Source organism: Mustela nivalis, assembly GCF_964662115.1.
Source record: "Mustela nivalis genome assembly, contig: HAP1_SCAFFOLD_1553, whole genome shotgun sequence".
NCBI lineage: Eukaryota > Metazoa > Chordata > Mammalia > Carnivora > Mustelidae > Mustela > Mustela nivalis.
In genome coordinates, this window is record NW_028135111.1 from 59,773 (window position 1) to 75,963 (window position 16,191).

The 16,191-nt window shown below is 43.5% G+C and overlaps 1 pseudogene across 1 annotated transcript; it reads left to right on the plus strand.

Moving 5' to 3' along the window:
• The first annotated feature begins 409 nt into the window (after positions 1-409).
• On the plus strand, positions 410-2,824 carry LOC309857927 (proton-coupled zinc antiporter SLC30A5 pseudogene; annotated as a pseudogene). Its single transcript has one exon. The product of its transcript is annotated as a proton-coupled zinc antiporter SLC30A5 pseudogene (transcript).
• Positions 2,825-16,191: the final 13,367 nt, after the last annotated feature.

The window sequence follows — 16,191 nt, forward strand, 5'->3', positions numbered from 1 at the left end:
TGCACAGAACTTCTAAAAACCTTAGGATTTTTCTAAGTAACGAGATTGATAAAGGTGTCTTTTGTTGTGAATAAGGTGACTTGTGGAAAGCCCCTAGACAACCTAAAGATGGGGACTGGTGTGATTAAAAGATTCCAACTGATGACATGGCCTGGCACCATCTGCTCCGGTGCGCCTCCAGGGACCCCGGCGCCGCTGGAACTGCCCGCGGCCTAGAACCGACGCGCGTGTGCTTGTGAGCCAGAGCCCGGTACAGCGGCGGCGGCGGCGGCGGCGGTCGGGCCTGCGGGGACACGACGGGGCCGCTGCCATGGGGGAGTGACGCGCCTGCGCCCGCTGTTCCGCGGCAGCGGCGAGACAGGAGGAAACCGCGCAGCCGGGGCACTGGCGGCGGCTCCTGAGCCCCGGAATGGAGGAGAAATTCGGCGGCGAGGTGCTAGCCGGCCCCGGCGGCGGCGGCGGCCTTGGACCCGTGGACGTGCCCAGCGCTCGATTAGCAAAATATATTGTGTTACTATGTTTCACTAAATTTTTGAAGGCTGTGGGACTTTTTGAATCATATGATCTCCTAAAAGCAGTTCACATTGTTCAATTCATTTTTATATTAAAACTCGGGGCTGCATTTTTTATGGTTCTGTGTCAAAAGCCATTTTCTTCTGGAAAAAGTATTACCAAACACCAGTGGATCAAAATATTTAAACATGCAGTTGCTGGGTGTATCATTTCACTCTTGTGGTTTTCTGGCCTCACTCTTTGTGGACCACTAAGGACTTTGCTGCTATTTGAACACAGTGATGTTGTTGTCATCTCACTACTCAGTGTTTTGTTCACTAGTTCTGGAGGAGGCCCAGCAAAGACAAGAGGGGCTGCTTTTTTCATTATTGCTGTAATCTGCCTATTGCTTTTCGACAATGATGATCTCATGGCTACAATGGCTGAACCCCCTGAAGGACATCATGACAGTGCTCTAACTCACATGCTTTACACAGCCATTGCCTTCGTAGGTGTGGCAGATCACAAGCTTCCAGAAAACTCTCTGTAGATGTTGGTGGAGCCAAACGTCTTCAAGCTTTATCCCATCTTGTTTCTGTGCTTCTCTTGTGCCCATGGGTCATTGTTCTTTCTGTGACAACTGAGAGTAAAGTCCAGTCTTGGTTTTCTCTCATAATGCCTTTCACAACAGTTATCTTTTTTGTCATGATCCTGGATTTCTATGTCGATTCCATTTGTTCAGTCAAAATGGAAGTTTCCAAATATGCCCGCTATGGTAATCCTTTCCCATTTGTATTAGTGCTCTACTTTTTGGAAATTTTTGGACACATCCAATAACAGACCAGCTTCAAGCTTTGAACAAAGCAGCACACCAGGAAAGCGCTGAACATGTCCTGTCTGGAGGAGTGGTAGTGAGCGCTATATTCTTCATTTTGTCTGCCAACATCTTATCATCTCCCTCCAAGAGAGGACAGAAAGGCACCCTAATTGGATATTCTCCTGAAGGAACACCTCCCTATAATTTCATGGGTGATGCTTTCCAGCATAGCTCCCAATCGATCCCCAGGTTTATTAAGGAATCACTAAAACAAATTCTTGAGGAGAATGACTCTAGGCAGATCTTTTACTTCTTGTGTTTGAATCTGCTTTTTACCTTTGTTGAATTATTCTATGGCGTGTTGACCAATAGTCTGGGTCGGATCTCAGATGGATTTCACATGCTCTTTGACTGCTCTGCTTTGGTCATGGGTCTTTTTGTGGCCTTGATGAGTAGATGGAAAGCAACTCGGATTTTTTCCTATGGGTATGGCCGAATAGAAATTCTCTCTGGATTTATTAATGGACTTTTTCTAATGGTAATAGCCTTTTTTGTGTTTATGGAGTCAGTGGCTAGATTAATTGATCCTCCGGAATTAGACACACATATGTTAACACCAGTCTCAGTTGGAGGGCTGATAGTAAACCTTATTGGTATCTGTGCCTTTAGCCATGCCCATAACCATAACCATGGAGCTTCTCAGGGAAGCTGTCATTCATCTGATCACAGTCATTCCCACCATATGCATGGACACAGTGACCATGGGCATGGTCACAGCCACGGATCTGCAGGCAGAGGCATGAATGCTAACATGAGGGGTGTATTTCTACATGTTTTGGCAGACACACTTGGCAGTATTGGTGTAATTGTATCCACAGTTCTTAGAGAGCAGTTTGGATGGTTCATTGCTGATCCCCTGTGTTCTCTCTTTATTGCTATATTAATATTTCTCAGTGTTGTTCCACTGATTAAAGATGCCTGTCAGGTTCTACTTTTGAGACTGCCACCAGAATATGAAAAAGAGCTACATCTTGCTTTAGAAAAGATACAGAAAATTGAAGGATTAATATCATACCGAGACCCTCATTTTTGGCGTCATTCAGCCAGTGTTGTGGCAGGAACAATTCATATACAGGTGACATCAGATGTGCTGGAACAAAGAATTGTACAGCAGGTCACAGGAATACTTAAAGATGCTGGAGTAAATAATTTAACAATTCAAGTGGAAAAAGAGGCATATTTTCAACATATGTCTGGCCTAAGTACTGGATTTCATGATGTTCTAGCTATGACAAAACAAATGGAGTCCATGAAATACTACAAAGATGGTACTTACATCATGTGAGATAACTCAAGAATTACCTGTGGGATATGAACAACGAAGATTAATTTACTTGGTATTTATAATATTGCCAGAAGGAAGAAAATTGCACATAATTGTACAGAAACATTTGCTGTATTCGAAAAAAATTCTAAAGCTCCCTGCTATTGGATCGAGGAATCTTTCTTAAAGGAAATTTAAATACAGAACGAAGCATTAATTGTACAAGGAAAATAATTACTTGAATTATGTGTATAACAGGAATCTTGAAATTTGAGTGAACATGATGTATCACATCATCTTCAAAAATGAACATATAATGATGGATTCTAATGAAGACCAAAATTACTTGTCTGTTTACTTTCTGTCAGAAAGCATCTCCATTGTAAATAATGTATTTACATGTTTATTACAAAGACCCAAATGAAAAATTTTTAGTCAATTTTTTGCATAACCCTAGGATAAAATAGGAATAAACGTTCTATATTTATGGATTTTCTGTATATAAAACTGGTTTCTAATTATAACTTCAATCCATTAAGTAAAAGCTGTATTGCCACTTTAAATGTAAACTAAATTATTTGGGAGAAACCAACCACTGAAATGAGACAAGCATTGACAATAGGGAAGTATATAACATTATTGATGTATTACAAAAACCAACCACTCTGTAAAATAAATTTTTTTTACTTTTGGTAATATTTGCAAATGAATAATTACTTTATTAGGGTAAAGAACTTATACTAAGTTGTGTGCATGTTATTCGATCACTTGTCTTCTTCCTCTGAAGTAGAATATTCCATTTCTTGTTATGCATCTGCCATTCCAAGTTGCTTGTCAAGCTGGGATCCAAGCAATGCGAGGGTTCTCATTTTTCATTTAGCTCCATATTTTGTGAAACAACCAGCTGAGAGAATCATAAATAATGTCATCTCACATTTGAATTTTCTGCCTTAAACACAGCTTCTTTTTTAATTTCTGGGACATGTGGATCTATAAGAAGTATCAAAGAATAGGTAGTTATTTTAAATTTAGTAAGTGAATCTTGTCCGTAAGTACTTGTGCATCATGAAATCAAAATATCTACCCTGTAACTACTTTCTTTTTTTTTTTTTTAAGATTTTATTTATTTATTTGACAGAGAGAAATCACAAGTAGATGGAGAGGCAGGCAGAGAGAGAGAGAGGGAAGCAGGCTCTCCGCTGAGCAGAGAGCCCGATGCGGGACTCAATCCCAGGACTCTGAGATCATGACCTGAGCCGAAGGCAGCGGCTTAACCCACTGAGCCACCCAGGCGCCCCAACCCTGTAACTACTTTCTATAGCGATATCTAATTTATATTTTTTCATTTCCAATTTAAACTGAATGTATAGTCTGAAAAAATGTATGATAAAGAGATCTATAATAACATATGCAGTTTTATGAACACCAAAGAATGTTCAAAAGAAACCTTTGAATACCTATTTATAAGCATTTGAATATTTTCATTCATATAATAGGAATTTTGATAAGTAGGATGAATTAATTTTAGTATGGGTGTTATTTTTTTAACTATACCATAATGGCAAACATGTATTGTAAATCTTATTTTTATCTTAACAATTTTAATATGTGAGAGGTTCTAGATATTTGTTACAAGTTATTTTGATATTCTTTGTCTTATCCTTACACATTTTCTGGTCCAGAATCTTCAATACATAATTAAACTTTTTGAGTGGTGGGGAAAAAAAAAAAAAAGATTCGAAATTTTGGGCCCCACCCCCACTGCAGCAGGCACCTCAAGCAAGGGAAGAGGCACTGGAGATTCAATTCAACAAGTGGCCAATGATTTAATCAATAGTGTTTATGTGCATGAAGCCTCCATAAAACCCAAAGGAACGAATACACGGAGAGTGGCATAGGAAAGCCGAGCTCAGAGAGGGCATGGAAGCTCTCTGCACCTTTCCCTATACCTTACCCTCTGTATCTCTTAGATCTAGCTACTCCCAAATTATATCATTTTTAAATAAACCAGTGATATAGTAAGTAACATGTTTCTCTGAGTTCTGGAAGCCACCCATGCAAATTAATCAAACCTGAGGAGGGGTCGGGGAACATCTGATTTGTAAATAGTCATTCTGATGCACAGGTGACATCCTAGACTTCGAACTGGTACCCAAAGTTGGGCTAAGCAAGTCATAATGGACTGAGTTCTTGACCTGTGGGGTCTGATGCTATCTCCAGGTGGATAGTGTCAGCATGGGTTTGAACTTGTGGGATACACAGCTGGTGTTACAAAATTGCTTGGTAGCATGGAGGAAAAATCACACACTAGAGTCAGTATGAAGTTATTCATAATTTTCCCTTATCATTTTTTAATATTTGTAGACTCTGTAGTAATGCTTCTTCTTTCATTCATGACGTGTACTTCTGTCTTCTTTTCTTTTATCTTGATTAGTCTGACAAAAGGTTTATCAATCTTTTGACATTTCCAAAGAACCAGCTTTGGTTGCTTTATTTTCTCTGTTGTGTTTCTGTTTTCTATTTCATGGATTTGTTTTTTGATATTTATTATTTCCTTCTATTTACTATGGGCATGATTTGTTTTTCTTAAATAGTTTCTTTAGGCAGAAACTCAGATTATTGGTCTTAGATATGTAATTAAAAAAAAGATTTTATTTATTTATGACATATGGAGAGAGGGAACACAAGCAGAGTTTGGGGAGGGTGGAGCTAGAGAGGGACAAGCAGCCTTCCTGCTGAGCAGGGAGCCTGATATGGGGCTGATCCCAGGACACTGGGATCATGACCTGAGCCAAAGGCAGATGCTTAATGACTGAGCTACCCAGGCACTCTGGATATGTAATTTTTCTAATATAAGTATTTAAAGTTTAGTTTTTTCTCTAGGTCTCACTTTCTCTACATTTCATAAATTTTGCATTATGTTTTCACTTTCATCCAGTTCAAGATATTTTTATATATTTTTATTTTTTTTAAGATTTCATTTATTTATTTGATAGAGAGAGAGCTCACAAGTAGGCAGAGAGGGAGGTAGAGAGAGAGAAGGAAGCAGGCTCCCTGCTGAGCAGAGAGACCTACGCAGATCCCAGGACCCTGGGATCACAACCTGAGTTGAAGGCAGAGACTTTAACCAACTGAGCCACCCAGGTGCCCCTCAAGATATTTTTTTAAAGATTTATTTATTTATTTTACAGAGAGAGAGAGAGAGAGAGAACAAATCAGGTAGGGGCAGAGGGAAAGAGGGAAAGAGAGAATCTTCAGGCAGACTCACAGCTGAGCGTGAAGCCCAATACAAATCCCCAACAGGGCTCTATCCCAGGACCCTGAGATCATGACCTGAGCCGAAATCAAGAGTTGTCTGCTTAACCGATTTAGCCATCCAGGTGCCCCCTATTCAAGATATTTTTAAATTTGTCTTGTGATTTCTGTTTTGACCCAAGGTTCCTTAAAAGTGTATTGTTTAACTTCCAAATTGTTGGTGATTTCCCAATTTTCTTTCTGTTTTTGACATCTGATTAATTCTGTGGGGACTAGAAAACACATGTGCTATTATTTAATTCTTCTTATATTTACTGAGACTTGTTTAAGAGTCTAGCATATGGTCTATTCTGGAGAATCCCTAATATGTATTTTTATGTCTAATTCTGATATTTTGGAGAGGAATGTTCAAGTCTTTATATCTGTATTGAGTTTCTGTCTAGGTCAATCAATTTCTGAGAAAGGAGTATTGAATTCTCTGTCTATAATTGTTGAATTGTCTCTCTTTCCTTTCAGTCCTGTCAGTTTTTTCTTTATGTATTTTGAGACTCTCTTGTCAGGTGCAAATACACTTTTCACTATGATATTTCCCTGATGGATTTTTCATCATATTTGCAAAAATTTTGGAGATTGAAAAATTTACTTGACAATTACTTTTTCAAATAATTTCCCTATTCTTTCTCTTCCTTTCCTGTTCTCCTTCGACTCCCACTGCATGTATGTTGGTGTACCTTGCTGGACTTTGAACCTCTGTTTATTTTTCTTCAATCCCGATTCTTGCTGTTCTTCAGTTTGGATAATGTCCATTGATCACTCTTCAATGTCACTGATTCTTCTGCCAACTCTAATCCCCACTGAGCCTCTCTAGTGAGTTTTAAATTTCAGTTATTGGATTTTTTAACTATAAAATTTCTGTTCAAATCTTTATAATAGTTTCTATTTCTCTATTGAGATTTTGTGAAGTCGTTGTATTAATCTGTTCAGGCTACCATAATAGAATACCACAGATTAAGTGGTCTAAACAACGTTTATTTTCTCAGTTTGAAGTCTAGATGTTCCAGATCAAGGACCTGCGAGATTGATGTCCAGTGAGGACTTTCTTCCCAGCTTGCAAACAGCTGCTTTCTTGCTGAGCTCTCGCACTGGTGGAGAGAAAGAACGAAGAATGCCTCTTCCTCTTTTTCTGTGGGTACCAGCCCATGCCTGTGATCTCATTTAACCTTCATGACAGGATTCCTCACTATCACTATGTCTAAATACAGTCACATTGGGGGTTGAGCTTCAACATATGCATTTTGGGGAACACAAACATTCAGTCCATAACAGTCATTGATATAATATTTTCTGTTGATTATTTGACAGTTTCCTTTACTTCTTTGAACATATTCTTACTAGCCCTTTGGAAATTTTTGTTACTGATTGAATCAAACATCTGATTCCACTCAGAGTCAGTTTCTGTTGACTATGTTCCTTCCCTTGAGTACAGACTGCAACTTCCTGTTTTTAGCATGTAACTTTATTAAAAGATTCTATTTATTTATTTGACAGAGAGAGAGGGAGAAGCAGGCTCCCTGCTGAGGAGAGAGCCCAAGGTGGGGCTTGAACCCAGGACCTGAGATCATGACCTGAGCCAAAGGCACCAGCCAGTTGCCCCTGCATGTGATTTTTTTAATGGAAAAACAAACATTTTAGATAATATGAGGATTGTTGATGTTGTTTAGTAACTGCTCCCTGTTCATGTGCTTCTGGTGATAAACCTGGCTTACAATGGTGATCTGTGCCTTAGGATGGAGACCTCGTGGTACTGTGTTCCGTTCTTGAGGACACCCATTTAGTGTCCCTCACAAGACATTCTTGTCTCAGATGGATCTTCACTACACTCTCCCCTGGCATTCTTAGCAACTATCTTCCTTGTTGCAGTTACCCAGTCTTTGAGGTGTGGGGCATTCAGGGCCAGGGGTTCAGGAACGCTCAGGGGCTAATCAGTTTTCCTTGGTTGTTATGTGTGTCCACCACTCATCCTCCTGGCTGCTATTGTTGCCACAAATTTACTATGGTGTTTCCTCATCACAGGGGCTGTAAGGCAGGCATCAAGCACCCAGGTCCTATGGAGGAGAAAGGAACACATATTAGTCTCTTCTCCGGTGGTGGTACTATGCCCGCCTCTGCCCAGGCCGCTCTGTACAAAATGAATACCCCCTCTCCCTTCTCTAAGAGTAAGTCACCATCTTTACTTCAGTTGTTCAACTTTATACATTTTTCTTGCAGATCTTTGGCATCTCCAAGGTTGTGCTTGGTGAAGGGGCTAGCAATGGGCAGTGCTTTGCCATCTTTTCAGGATTTCCTACTTCCTTGATTCATGCCTGTCTTCTCTTGTAGACTGATGGCCTCATGAAGGTGGGCCTTGTCCCTCACTGCTGGGTCCTAGAACAGTGCCCGTTACATAGGAGATATTCAATAAAAATGTCCCAAATGAATTGCCTACTTCCTTTTGGAAAGGCTCTGTTGTCTCTTGATTTTTTTACTCCTTCTCGGGGCCCTTTTCAGGCTCCCTCCTCTCACAGGCCCTAAATATTATATCTAAGTTTCTGTCCTAAACTACATCCTTTCTCTTTCCCTGGGAATCTCATCCATATAAATAACTTAAACTACATGATGATGATTTTGTTCAAACTAGAATTTGTTCAAACTAAATTTCTTTCTTGAATCTAAGACTGTAATCTAACCATGATGGGCCTGGCTCGTGTCCTACCAATGATCCAGGTTCAATGTGATCAAAACTAAATTAACATATTTCCCTGAAACTGGTATCCATCCTGCCATTCCTGAGTGGAGAGGTCTCCATGGACTCTTCCCTCTCTGCCATCACTCTCATGTCATGTCTTTTGTGAGCTCATGAAATCCTGTAGACTCAGCCTCCTTTATGTGTTTTGTACTTATCTCCTTCTCCCCAACCCAGTGACCACTGCTTTGGATCTGACCTTGATCATTTTTCACCTAAGTAACTGCATGGACAATAGTCATCTTGCCTTTAGTTATTGCTTCCTCTAGTTCAACCTCTGCATGGGTCCTAAAGAGAACTGTTACAAATGCCATTAATTAATTATGCCTTTATGTGATCAAATCCTGTATCACTTGGCTCCCTGTGACCTTTTAGAGAACTCCAAATTCTTCAGTATGTATCTAGGATAACTCTGTGATCCATAAAGTAAACTGCATGAGGGTAGGGAGCATGGCTGTCTCATTGCATTCAGTGTCCAGGAAAGCACCTGGCACAGAGTTGCTGCTCGGTAAATATTTGTTGAATGATTGAGTGAATGAGTATTCTTGCACACCACTCCAGCTTCATTTCTTCTTCTTCTTTTTTTTTTTAAGATTTTATTTATTTGTTTGAGAGAGAGAGAGACAGAGAGCACAAGCAGGGGAAAGGAGAAGCAGGCTCCCTGTTGAATGGGGAGACCAATGTGGGACCCAATTCGAGGACCCTGGGATCATGGCCCAAGCTGAAAGCAGACACTTAAGTGACTAAGCCACCCAGGCATTCCCTCCAACTTCATTTCTTGATGTAGCCTCCACTCCACTTTTAACTACACTAAAAATTACTATATAGTCACATATAGCTGAACACTTCATCTTGAGACAGCTGAGATAGGGATGTCTGGTGCAGGGAGTAATTGATGTCTCTCCCCACCCACATATCTATGGCCACTGATCTAAATGAGAGCAGAGAAACTCCCTGTGGAAAACACTCAAAATATATCTGAAACTGAGCCACACACAATTCAGGAGTCATGACCAGGTCATGGAGATGTGCTGGTAGAAGGGAGTCACAGTACAAAGAATGGCTCTGAGGCATTTGAGAAAATTCATCAGTGGATCCGTACAAGACAGAAGGGGAGGTAGTGTTTTTAGGAACAGCCTGGAGGCTGGCATGTAGAGCCAGCCCTTAGGATAAGATGTGAGCTCTGGGAAGGGAAAGACCACAAGTGCTAATCTGTAGAACAATTCCCTGAACTTTAGCACTTTCCAGTCAAGCAAACCTGATAGGGAGCCATTCTCATTCTCCATTCTCAGGGTCTGCCAAGATGTTGGGTCACATCAAGTCTGGGATCCATCAACAGAGATCTACAGTGTGGAGCAGTGGAGGCTGCACAGAAGAGCTGGGCACAAGGAGGATACAGGTAGTGAGCAGCACTCTAGACTGCATACGAGGAAGCAATGGACAGTGCTTTGGGATTACCAGAAATGAATGGGAGCATGGAAGGGGCCTAATGGTAGAAGTGGGAGCTGTGAACCATGGTTTTGGGTCTTAGTTCTGTTGCTCGCCTACCTATAGCCACTTTTTCTCTTCTTTTTTGCTAAAGAACCCTGGTTTTGTTCAGTTCAGCATTGGTGGAAGTATACATGTAGAAGTTGGGTTCAATAGTGTGGGATCAGTCATGATTGGTTGAAGCATCACAGGACCCTGTTTTTCTTTGGTTCATGGTTCATGAACTGGTAGTGAGTGGGTACATGACTTAGTTCTGGACAATGAAACAAAGAGAGGGACTGCCAGGAGATGTAATGCTTAATTTTATGTGCCAACTTGCCTAGGCCATGGGGTGCCCACATAGTTAGCCAAATATTATTCTGGGTGTTTCTGAAATGGTGCTTTTGAATGAGATTAACATTTAAATGAGTAGACAAAGTAAAGTAAAGCAGATTGCTCTTTCTAATGTGGGTGAGTCTCATCCCCTCAGCTGAGGGCCAGAATAGAAACAAAAGCCTGCCTGACAACCTTCAAGTTGGAACATTGGTTTTTCTTGCCTGCAGATTTGAACCAAGACATTGGCTCTTCCCGGATTTAAGAGCCCACTGAACTTTGAACCAAAACTTACACCATTGACTCTCCTTCTTCTCCAGCCTTCGGTCTTGAACAGGAATGACACCATTGGCTCTCTTGGGTCTCCAGCTTCTGACTCCTTCTGCAGATACTGGCACTTCTCAGCCTCTATGACTGAGCCAATTCCATATAATCTTTCTCTCTCTATAGATAGGTAGATAGGTAAAAACATGTATCTATATATCTGTTTACATACATATCATATATATTTTGGGAGATTATATAATATTATAATATATTATATAATTATTATATAATAATATAATATATAATATAATTAAATTATATAATAATATATGTAATATAATATTATTCTGTGATAGATTTTCCTCTCTGGTGAAAAGAAAGAGGTTAGGAGAAATGCCCTTTGTTGTCTTTGATTCTGTTGTGGGAGGATGGGAGGTGCAGAGCTTGTAAGGGCCATCTTTTGATTATAAGAATATAAGATGAGGGGTGAGGTGCTAAGGATGGCAGGACAGAGAGACAGAAAAGCCTGAGGCCGTAGTGACATTGTTGCACCACCAAACCCCTCATGGAACCACCTGATTCAGGTATTTTTATTTTATTTTTTAAAGATTTTATTTATTTATTTGACAGACAGAGATCACAAGTAGCCAGAGAGGCAGGCAGAGGGAGAAAGAGAAGCAGGCTTCTTGCCAAGCAGAGAGCCCGATGTGGGGCTGGATCCCAAGACCCTGGGATCATGACCTGAGCTAAAGGCAGAGGCTTTAACCCACTGAGCCACCCAGGCACCCCACGTTCTGCATTTCTAATGAACTTGGCCCCACCCCTGATCCTCTCACTCAGTATCTTCATTTTAACAAGATCCCTGGTGATTTGTGTGTGCACTGAAGTCTGGAAAACCCTGGCTTGAGTTATTTTAGCTGGGTGTTATTTTTCTCACATCTGAGCACTAATATAATTGATATGACCTCATTTGGATCTATGGACTGCAGTCTGTGACTGGATTATGTGGTGTTCTGGCTGGGTGGTGCCCTTTCTCTCTTGCTTGTTCCTTTGGACAGTCTGGTCTCTCCCTTCCTTCCACTTACACATGTACTAACATACCTCCTTCAAGACTCAGCAAGACCTCACCTCCACCAGGAAGCCCACCTGACTCCCACCAGGTTGAATCGAAAGCGCTTCTGATTGAGGGTATGGTGTCATCCTTTCTTTGCATCGGTCCTTCTTTGACTCTCCTAGAACCCCAGTACTTTGAGACAATCTTTATTTACTCTTTGTACCCTCCACACCTATCTACTGTCGGGCACATACTAACAGCTGAGTAAGTGTTTCTGGAAGACGGAATGAAGTGTGCTTGGCTGACCTGCTGCTTGTTGCCATGTCCTGCCCCACAAGGCTCCGGGTATCTGAGGTGCCGAGGGTGGGCAGCCCAGGCAGGATTAGAGAATGAGGGGGCCTGCTGGCCCAGCAGCTGTCTCTCCCTCCCCTCCCGCCCCCTCGCCCTCCTGGGAGCACACACATCAGAAACAGCTGCTCTCTTTCCCAGGAACAAATGTCACGAGGCACCCTAGTGACAGCTGAGCCAAAGGAAGACCCCACAGATAGGAGCTTCTGGAGCTGGAGGGGCTTCTCCTCCTGCCTGCTCCCTGGATTGGAGCCTGTGAGTGCCGCCAAGCCTCCAAGGCTCTGGCTGTCATTCTAGAAGCAGAGTGGAGTGGTAATAAAAGTTAATGAGGCTGGGGCCATGACAGCATTCTGCCAGTTACACCATGAGAGCCTAAGTGCGTTTAATGGCACTTTCTTATTAAGAAATCACTAAAAATTGGATCTTTCCCCCTTGCTAGATGCGGTACACCTGTTTCTATGGGCTGAGGTTTTTAATCAAAGCAACCGGGCTTTACCGTGGGGTAAGCCTGGGGCCTTGGCCAGGAGCAGGCTCCCAGAGTGGGGGGATGCGGAGACCAAGTCTGGACCAGAGCCAAGAGCCCCTCCTGGGCAGGCATCGGTGAGCAGCCTGTATGGCTCATTTTCCAGCAGGCTGTGGTGCCCGTGACTTTGCCTCATTAGCTGGCGTGCCTCGGCCATCTGTGGCAGGCACATATGGCAGGGTGTGCTTGGGAAATCAGCTCCTGAGCTGAGCCACACACACCCCCCCCCCAGCTGGTGCCTGCCTAGCCTGATGTGCAGATGTGCTAATGGCCTGGCCTGACTTCAAGCAGGGGAAAGTACAGAGGATTCCGGGTGAAGAAGCATGAGTGTCTTTCCCTAGAGGGGCCCATGTGGTACATTCCTTTGGGAGGCTGTGGACATGGCAAAGCCATGAGTAATTCATTGACTTTCTAAATGTTTTTAGAGTGAGCTGCTGTGAGCAGGAACCAGGGTCTGTGGTGTGCCATCAGGATTCGAATGTGGAGGTCATGTTCTTTCCCCGAAAGACCCATCCAGTGGGAAGGGGTGGGAGGAGATGGACAGACAGACTGACAGATCTTATCTGGTGGGCTAAGTGCTGAGATACAGGTGACCCGAGGGTTTGAGGGGAACAAGGAGCCCAGGCCAAGGGGTCTGAGAATGTCCTGAGGAAGGAACATTGAGCTGTTTCCCAAAAAGACAAGGCTGGAGAGGAGGAAACTGACATCCATGCAGAGCCCTTTATGCAGCTGGCAGCTGGTCTCATCACCCACATCTTGTCCTGTGACCCTCCACAGATGGGGAACCAAAGCTCAGGGGGTGCTCCCTGGCCTACCTGAGGCCACAAGGGAAACTCTGGAGCCTTATGCCATGACATGCTATCCGCCAGTTATGCCGGGGATGAAAGAAAGGGCATTCTAGTCTGTTTTAACCACATTTTCTAGTTTCTGTAGTTGATGTTTTGACATCTAGAGCCTTGCTGACCAGAGAGACCACCCCCCCCCCCGGGGTGAGCTGATTCCTAGGGGAGGCAAAAGATGGTCCTGGGAGTTTGCTTGCTTTAAATGCAAACCAGTCAATCAAGAGCCCACAACCCACCCCCTCTTATTGGCTCCCTCACTCGGGACCTCTAGCCACCATGCTTGAATTTATTTAAATTAAATTAAATTAATTAAATTTAAAACACAGGCAAAAGGAGTTGTTGGTGAAAGGGGCTAACAAAAGCAAGTCATACACATTCCATGAGCTATTTGTGGGGCTGGAGCCCAAGGGTGTGGGGGGCCTAGGAAGGTGGGCAGACACTGGTGGCCACGCTGAGAAGAGTCTTGAACCCAGAGGTGTGGAAGTGCCGTTGAGGTTGGGAGACAGACCGTGCTTTGTCATAATCCCTTCCTCAGCAGCTAGGAGAATGGTCGGGAGAGAGAGAGAGACAGAGAGGTGAGGACCCTGTGTAGTAATCCCAGTATAAAAAGAAGGGAGATTTAACTGGGACCATGTTGGTGGGAATGAAGTGGAGGGGACAGCCCTGAGAACCATGGAGGAGAACACAAGGACGAAAGCTTGGTGACTAGTTTGGTGGAATAAAAGGGAGGGCATGAGTTTTGGCAAAGAGATGAATCAGTGGTGGCCTCTTACCAAGACTGGAACCGCTGAGTCGGCCGCCGTGCACTTCCATCTGGTGGGAACCATAGACCACTGGGCCTCTGGATTCAGAGCTCAGGGAAGCAGATTAAACCAGAAGATTTGAGTTACATGGGAGGCTTGTCCTTTTACATAACAATGTAAACTCCTTTATCTTTTGTCATTGGTTATTATTAAGCATTTCTCACAAAAACTGAACAGAAAATCTAATTGAAGGAGCTTCACGTATCTTCACACAAGGATCCCCAGAACTGTTAATAACCATGTGACAAAGAACAAATGTTCCTTATATAGTCTAGTTAGGGAACCGCTATGTTCTACATAGGGAGCTTGAAGGTGCTCTTTGTCCACCATCCCTTAAAAGATTGCCACCACCTCGTCGAAGGAGCTGGGAAAGCAGACAAAAGTTTGGGAGGCAGAGAATTCGGATTTGCAATCTGAGGTTGATTGGGCAGGCATCCAATATTCTGGAATCACAAACACTCAAAGGTCAGGCCGGCCAAAAATGACTGACAAAGAAGAGAAACATCTGTGTGCTGGTTGGGGATGAAGGACCCGTGGTAGACACTCGCCGCTGGGTTCCTGTTCTGCACCAACTGCCAAAGTGCTGTAGGAGTCGTCCAGCCCTGGCACAGGGATCAGGTGTGATATGGGATCCTGGGAACCTACCTCTAGGCCCCGGGACCTGGTGGGGAGCTTCCCAATAGACCTGACAAATTAAAAAAACGTGTGTGTGCACAGGTGTTGTGGGGGTAAGCGGGTGCTCATGGAATGTTTTCGTACTAGCAAAAGGGTCCACAGCGGAGAGCCTCTGGAACTTGGTGCTTGAGAGATCCCAAAGCAGATGATGCGATCCTTATTCCCGAGGACCTTCCAGGCACTCGGAGGTGCCCAGCCCTACGTGAAGGACCTTCAGACATCTCCAGGGTATAATAAACACGAGTGTGCGGGATCTGTTCTGTAGCTGGAAAGGCCAAAGAAATCAAAAGTGGGAGCATATCCCCACGGATGGCCCAGGGGACGCGATGGAAAATGATGGACTTCAAAGCAGAGCGTGGCATCTTTATAACCCTCACGTCCTTCTCGGAGGGGAACCGGGCCCTTTGCAACAAGGTCTCTGGCCTCAGATGAGTTCAGACCCCTGAGAGCCTGAGCTGTGAAAGTGTTATTTATAAGCTCCTGCACCTGTAGGGCACAGTAGAGTACCACGCAGACCCGCAGAGGACATCGTCCACACCTGGGCCTTGGCCAGTTGGAGTGGATTTTGCTTGGTGCTTTCTGAGAGTTGTAGGGAGGCACACTAACGCTTTTCAGTCTCCTGAAGAATCACGGAGTTCGTTTGGTACCTGGAAAACAGAAGAGACAAAAGTAACCATAAACAAAATGAGAAGGTGGACACACTAGGGAACAACACTGGCTGGACAATGACAGATGAAGGCTGAGCATCCTTACTCTGTAAAGCTCATGCAAATGCTCAGAAAAGTAACAAGACTGCAACAGGGCCATGGGCACAGGCATAGGTGGGGATGTCTTTTCCCTGCTAGGGAAGCCCACTCTGGAGGTGTGAAAGTGTTATTTATAAGAGACAGAGAAACGCCAGGAAGCCTCACTCGCTGCTTGCCTAGCAGATTCATATTGGTGTGTGTCCAGTTCTGACCGATGAGACATCATGACGTGGACTCAGGCTTTGGGGAAAGTACAGGAGAAAGAGGGGCCAGCGGGACGTTCTTCCTCTTTCCATCTTGCTGGGGAAGCGGGCTAAGTCAAGGGTTCATCCTCTGGCTGCTTGGATGGCCACAGCAGGCCGTGACTGTGAGGGTATCCCAAAGAAAATCACAGAACGTTTGACCACAGCCTTTAAGTCACTGATGCTCCGAACCAAGTTTCCAACAAATGTGAGGTTTTTCA